Source organism: Tigriopus californicus, chromosome 6, assembly GCF_007210705.1.
Source record: "Tigriopus californicus strain San Diego chromosome 6, Tcal_SD_v2.1, whole genome shotgun sequence".
In the NCBI taxonomy this organism is placed as follows: Eukaryota; Metazoa; Arthropoda; class Copepoda; order Harpacticoida; family Harpacticidae; genus Tigriopus; species Tigriopus californicus.
In genome coordinates this window covers 10,892,594-10,897,394 of record NC_081445.1, presented here as the reverse complement: position 1 = coordinate 10,897,394, position 4,801 = coordinate 10,892,594, and positions in this window count along the sequence as shown.

The following is a 4,801-nucleotide window of genomic DNA, read 5'->3' as shown; positions in this document are numbered from 1 at the left end:
AAGTTTATCATGAAATTCAGATCAGAATTGCAGCCAAAATTGTAGCACTCTAGACAGGGCTCAATTTCTCATGCCAAAAAGTACATAAAAATGACTATCATCGTATCAAAATGTCTATTTGATTATGCACTCTCATTGATACATTTTACGCAATGACATGACCAAGAGTTCAATAAATGATTATTACTGGGGCAAGATTTTTCCTTGTCTACTACTGTTTTTATTCTTGTGACTTGACACAATCAAGATGGACTAGAATAGGTTAAAGCACATATATTTCTGGAAGCATGCAATGGCGTCGATCAACCTGTCAAACCACTCTTTTTCCCTGATACGAGTTTTTCCTCAGACAAGCAGTCACACGTTAAAGGTATGAAAAGATAAGGAATATTATATAAATCGTCAGAACAATTACACTACATTTAAATTTGCTTAACACAAAAAGCACAAAATATTCATAAAAACATGCATGAAAAAGGAAATATGCAATATATGCGAATAAACTCGTTTTATGACATAAAATGGATAATGCATATTTTGGCTATCTCTACTAATATTAGAATACTGGGTACAGTGCAGACTCGATTTTTGAATTGCTTAGGCGAACCAGCATGCGCCACAATCGCTGCAAGAACTACCATGATCGAAACTCATTCAGTCTTTGATACCAAAGCATTTCATCCAATACTTGTTGCTCAAGCTGTCAAATGAAGGCAGCAAAATATTGAGTCCAAACAGATGTCCATAGGCAAAGAATGTGGAGACACTTACTTAAGAGAGCGTACAAGTATGAATTCCCGCAACATTGCAACTATTGTTTATTTTCAGGATAGAAGAGTGAGAGCTTGGATACAAACGTAAAAGCACGAGAATAAGCTCAAAGATTTATGACCTTATCAAGGTATTATATGCTCAAGAACGGATTGCTTAATAAATTCAAAATGCTTTGAAGGTAAAATTGCAAACATTTAAGCATTGAAATGGGATTAGCAAGGAGTTATATTCTGTATATCCATAACAAAACAACGACTTAACAACATTTCCATTAAACGTAACTAACAATAGGTAACTGAATTTGTAAAGTTCGTCATTTATAACTTGTGAAACTATGATTTGTCAAGTAACGTTTCATTTGATATGATGATTTCAAAGGCGATGGGTGTTGCTATCTAGCATACAGCATACAACTACCTCATAAGCGCTCAAAATTCTAGCCTTAATGGATTTGAAAGGTCTCCCAAAAGAGTTGGTTACGTATTTATTGCTGTCTCAATACTTGTGCAACAATCTTTGAATTCCATAATACCTTCATAAATTGTGGCATCTTAGAGCGTATTCTCTCATTTTTTACGTTTGTTTGCCAACACCTAAAGACGAGACAGAGGCGCCATCTCTGGACGATGAAAAGAACAATCATAGAAAGGGTGTGGGAGCTGCACGATGATGTCAGCACAAATTTTGGGAGATCACTGGATGGAGCACTTTTCAATACAGAAGAGATACTAAAAACCAAGATACAAATCGCCATATTCGACATAAAACATTTCTGAGGTTTCAAAAAATCAATTGTAAAAATAGAAAATTCCAAAATACAAAAAAATAGTCGCAAAACTTGCTTTTTTCTGCTACAATAAATTTATGCAAGGTAATGAGTGAAACTGAGCAAATAAAAAAATGCAATGCTATATTAACCATTCCTGTAATGGATGAAAGAATGAAACTTCAATGAAGCCTTTAACAAAGAGCTGCAAGGCCTCAAAAAACGATTGAGGTCTCAAAATTTGAAAACAACGTCATATTCCTTCCCGCTTCAATGTCCCAATTTTGCCTTTGCAGCATTGAATTAATTGACAATTCAGGGTGACTGGATGTAGTAGAGTTTTCAAACTACTTTTCCAGACACCCTTGTAAGGTGACCTGAATTTTGTATTTGACTCAAATTGTGTCAGCTGATTTTTGCTGACCCTTGTGGGTTAAATTGTCCCTATGTAGAGTGAGAATAGAAATATGAATTTACAACGTTAGGTGCTTTAAACGACATTTAGAACAGGTTTTTCACGGCTCTTTGGTAAGCGTAATTACTTTAAAACCTAATAAGTTATTGCTCATTTATGTTTTGTCTAGCTTTAGCAGTTTCTTTCTGATTTGTAGTGTAGTTTTTCTAGTTCCAAATCGTTATTGTAGTTCTTCAGTTTGATTGTATTGGTCCTTTAGAGTTCGCATTTATTGTCATTACTGTATTGATTTATTTTTGTGTTCGACAGGTGAGTTTATTTCTGTGTTTCTTGTTGATGTCCTGCTTACATATGTTTTTGATTCCTTGCTTTTCTCTGTCACTCTACTTCTTGTTTACTATCTCCATTCTTTGATTTGTATGTTAGTTTATGTGAAGTATTTCATTCCTTATTTGCTCTGTTGTCCTGTATCTCAGGACAAAGAATTGCACCAGTTCTCTAGTTCTCTTTTTCTTGGCCTGTTGATTTTTATTAATAGATAGTTCCTCCTGCATTCATGATGGAAGCTATTTTAGGAAAAGTCAGCAAGAGAGGCTAGACAATGTTTGGACCTGGTCTTAGCTAAGGATCCTTCCATAGTCAATAAGCCGTTTATTATAGAGGCCTTAGTTTGCTTGGGTCAATGAAACCAGGTGCTGCTTGAAGAAACAGGCTCACCCAGTAGTTGAGAAGTCGACTAATTTGACCAAGTAGAAGTTGAAGTAGTATGTCCTCTTGAAAAAGCGCAGGAAAAGACAGTTGTAGAGAAAATAGTCTGTCCTGTTTATCGAAAGCAGCCTTGTCCTGAAGAAGGAAAAGGCTGTCTATGACCACCCTAAATGTGTCAAAAAACTTCTCAAGTTCGGCCTTGAGAAGTACAATAGTAAGAAGGGATGTTCAAAGGTAGATTGCCTTTTTTTCACCCGTACATGTGCCGTCAGTCCATGAGACTTAAGACATGCTTTAATGTACGGTGTACCTCCGTCCATGTTGAAGGGACGCAAAGAAAGCCGAGAAATAGGATAGCTCAGTTTCGTAGTTTTAGAGCTGACCCTATTCCTAAACCTCAATCCCACCCCACCCCCCTTCCTTAACCCATTTAGCTTCCTCCCTCCCTCTCCTCCTACCCCCCCACCCTCTCTCCCCAATTCCCTCCTCTTCCTTCAAATACCCAATCCACCCCTATTCCTATAAAAACTCTCCTCCCTAATATCTCTTGCCCCACCCCTATCCAAAATACGTTCCTATTCAAATGTAGCTGCCCAACCCATTCCTCAACCCAACCATCCCCATTAGCTCATGCATTGCCTCCAGTAGAACGTAGCTTTGTTGATAAAGAGGATTTTTTACGTTAGAAAGGATGGTCCAAGATCTTGTGAACTTGGTCCTCAAAGAGAGGCCCGTAAAGGGCTATATTTGAACGTGCATTGTCTGATTTCTAAAAAAGACAGCACAAAAGTTAAGATCTTAGAAGAACTAGCCGTTTGAGAGAGATTGCATTCATCTCTATAACAAAAACCTGGCTTCGGCCAGGGGTCTTAGATGAAGAACTAACCATAGTGGGTTTCAACTTAGTTCGTTGTGATAGGATACGCCCCGATAATCCCATATTCCCACATGGGGCGTATGCCTATATGTTAGGAATGATTTGCACATTAGTCATGTACAAATGTCGATCGAATGGAGAAGTAGAGTCTTTAGTTTGTCATCTTCGAGGTCTTGATTTGTCTATTGTTACAATGTATAGACCCCTTCTTGTTCAGTAAGCTCTTTTCGTCAGCTCTCCAATTCACTGGAAATGAGTTGGATCTGGCAGTTTGCTCGAAGGTTTTCTTGTAGGGGACTTTAATTTTCCGGCTAGCGTTGTACAGTGGGAGGTTAGTCCTGATGGGTATATTCCCATTTCGAAATCGACATCTCAGTCTCGAAAAAGCTGGAAGAATTCGCGATCTTGCGCAATTTCTCCCAGCACGTTGGTGTAGCCACTAGAGAGAATAGCGTTCTCGACTTGGTCTTTTCAATGACCCTGATCTGATCCAGTATGTCCATGTGACACCTACTAATCTGTCAGATCATCATGTTCTTTGAGGGTCGACCATTACTCAAAAGCCGGCATGCTTAGAGTAAAACGCGCGCCAAAAAGGTTGTTTGGCTAAGTTCAAGTTCAAAGATGAACATTGGCCGTTGATTATAGAAAGATTAGAAGAACTTTGACCTGATTTCAATTCTGAAACAGGAATCGTCCATAGTTGCAGCCATTGATAGTTAGTTTCATTTTTAGGAAGTTTGCTCCAGTTAGCAATCTCTGAATGTGTTCTGAAGGTGGTACACGGAACAAATTTCCAAATATAGGAAGACTTTGTTCAAAAAGAGTTGCAAACTAGCAAAAAGGCTGAAGAGCACTTCGAATCCAGTAATTGTGGCTAGTCTCCGATAAAATATTGGACATAGTTCAGAGTCAATTAAGCGCTCTCATCGATTGACCAGTTACAAACTGAGGTAAGGTGTGTTCAGGAGGTCAGGTCGAATCCGAAGGCATTTTTCTCTTTTTTCTCTAAGAGAAAAATAGAACACCTGTTTTAGGGTCATTTTTGTGACCGTCGAGGCTTAATGTGCCTTTCGAGAGCACCTTCAAACCCTCAATAATCCCAGCTAGTTCGAACAATGAAGAACACATCTCATCTTTTCAGACTCCTTCATTGTTTAATTGCTTCCCTCTAATATCCGTAAGGAATACGTAGGCCTTGTTGATCCGGTTGCATCTTTCAAGTCAGACTTGGGCAAATTTTTAGATAGCATTTTCCATG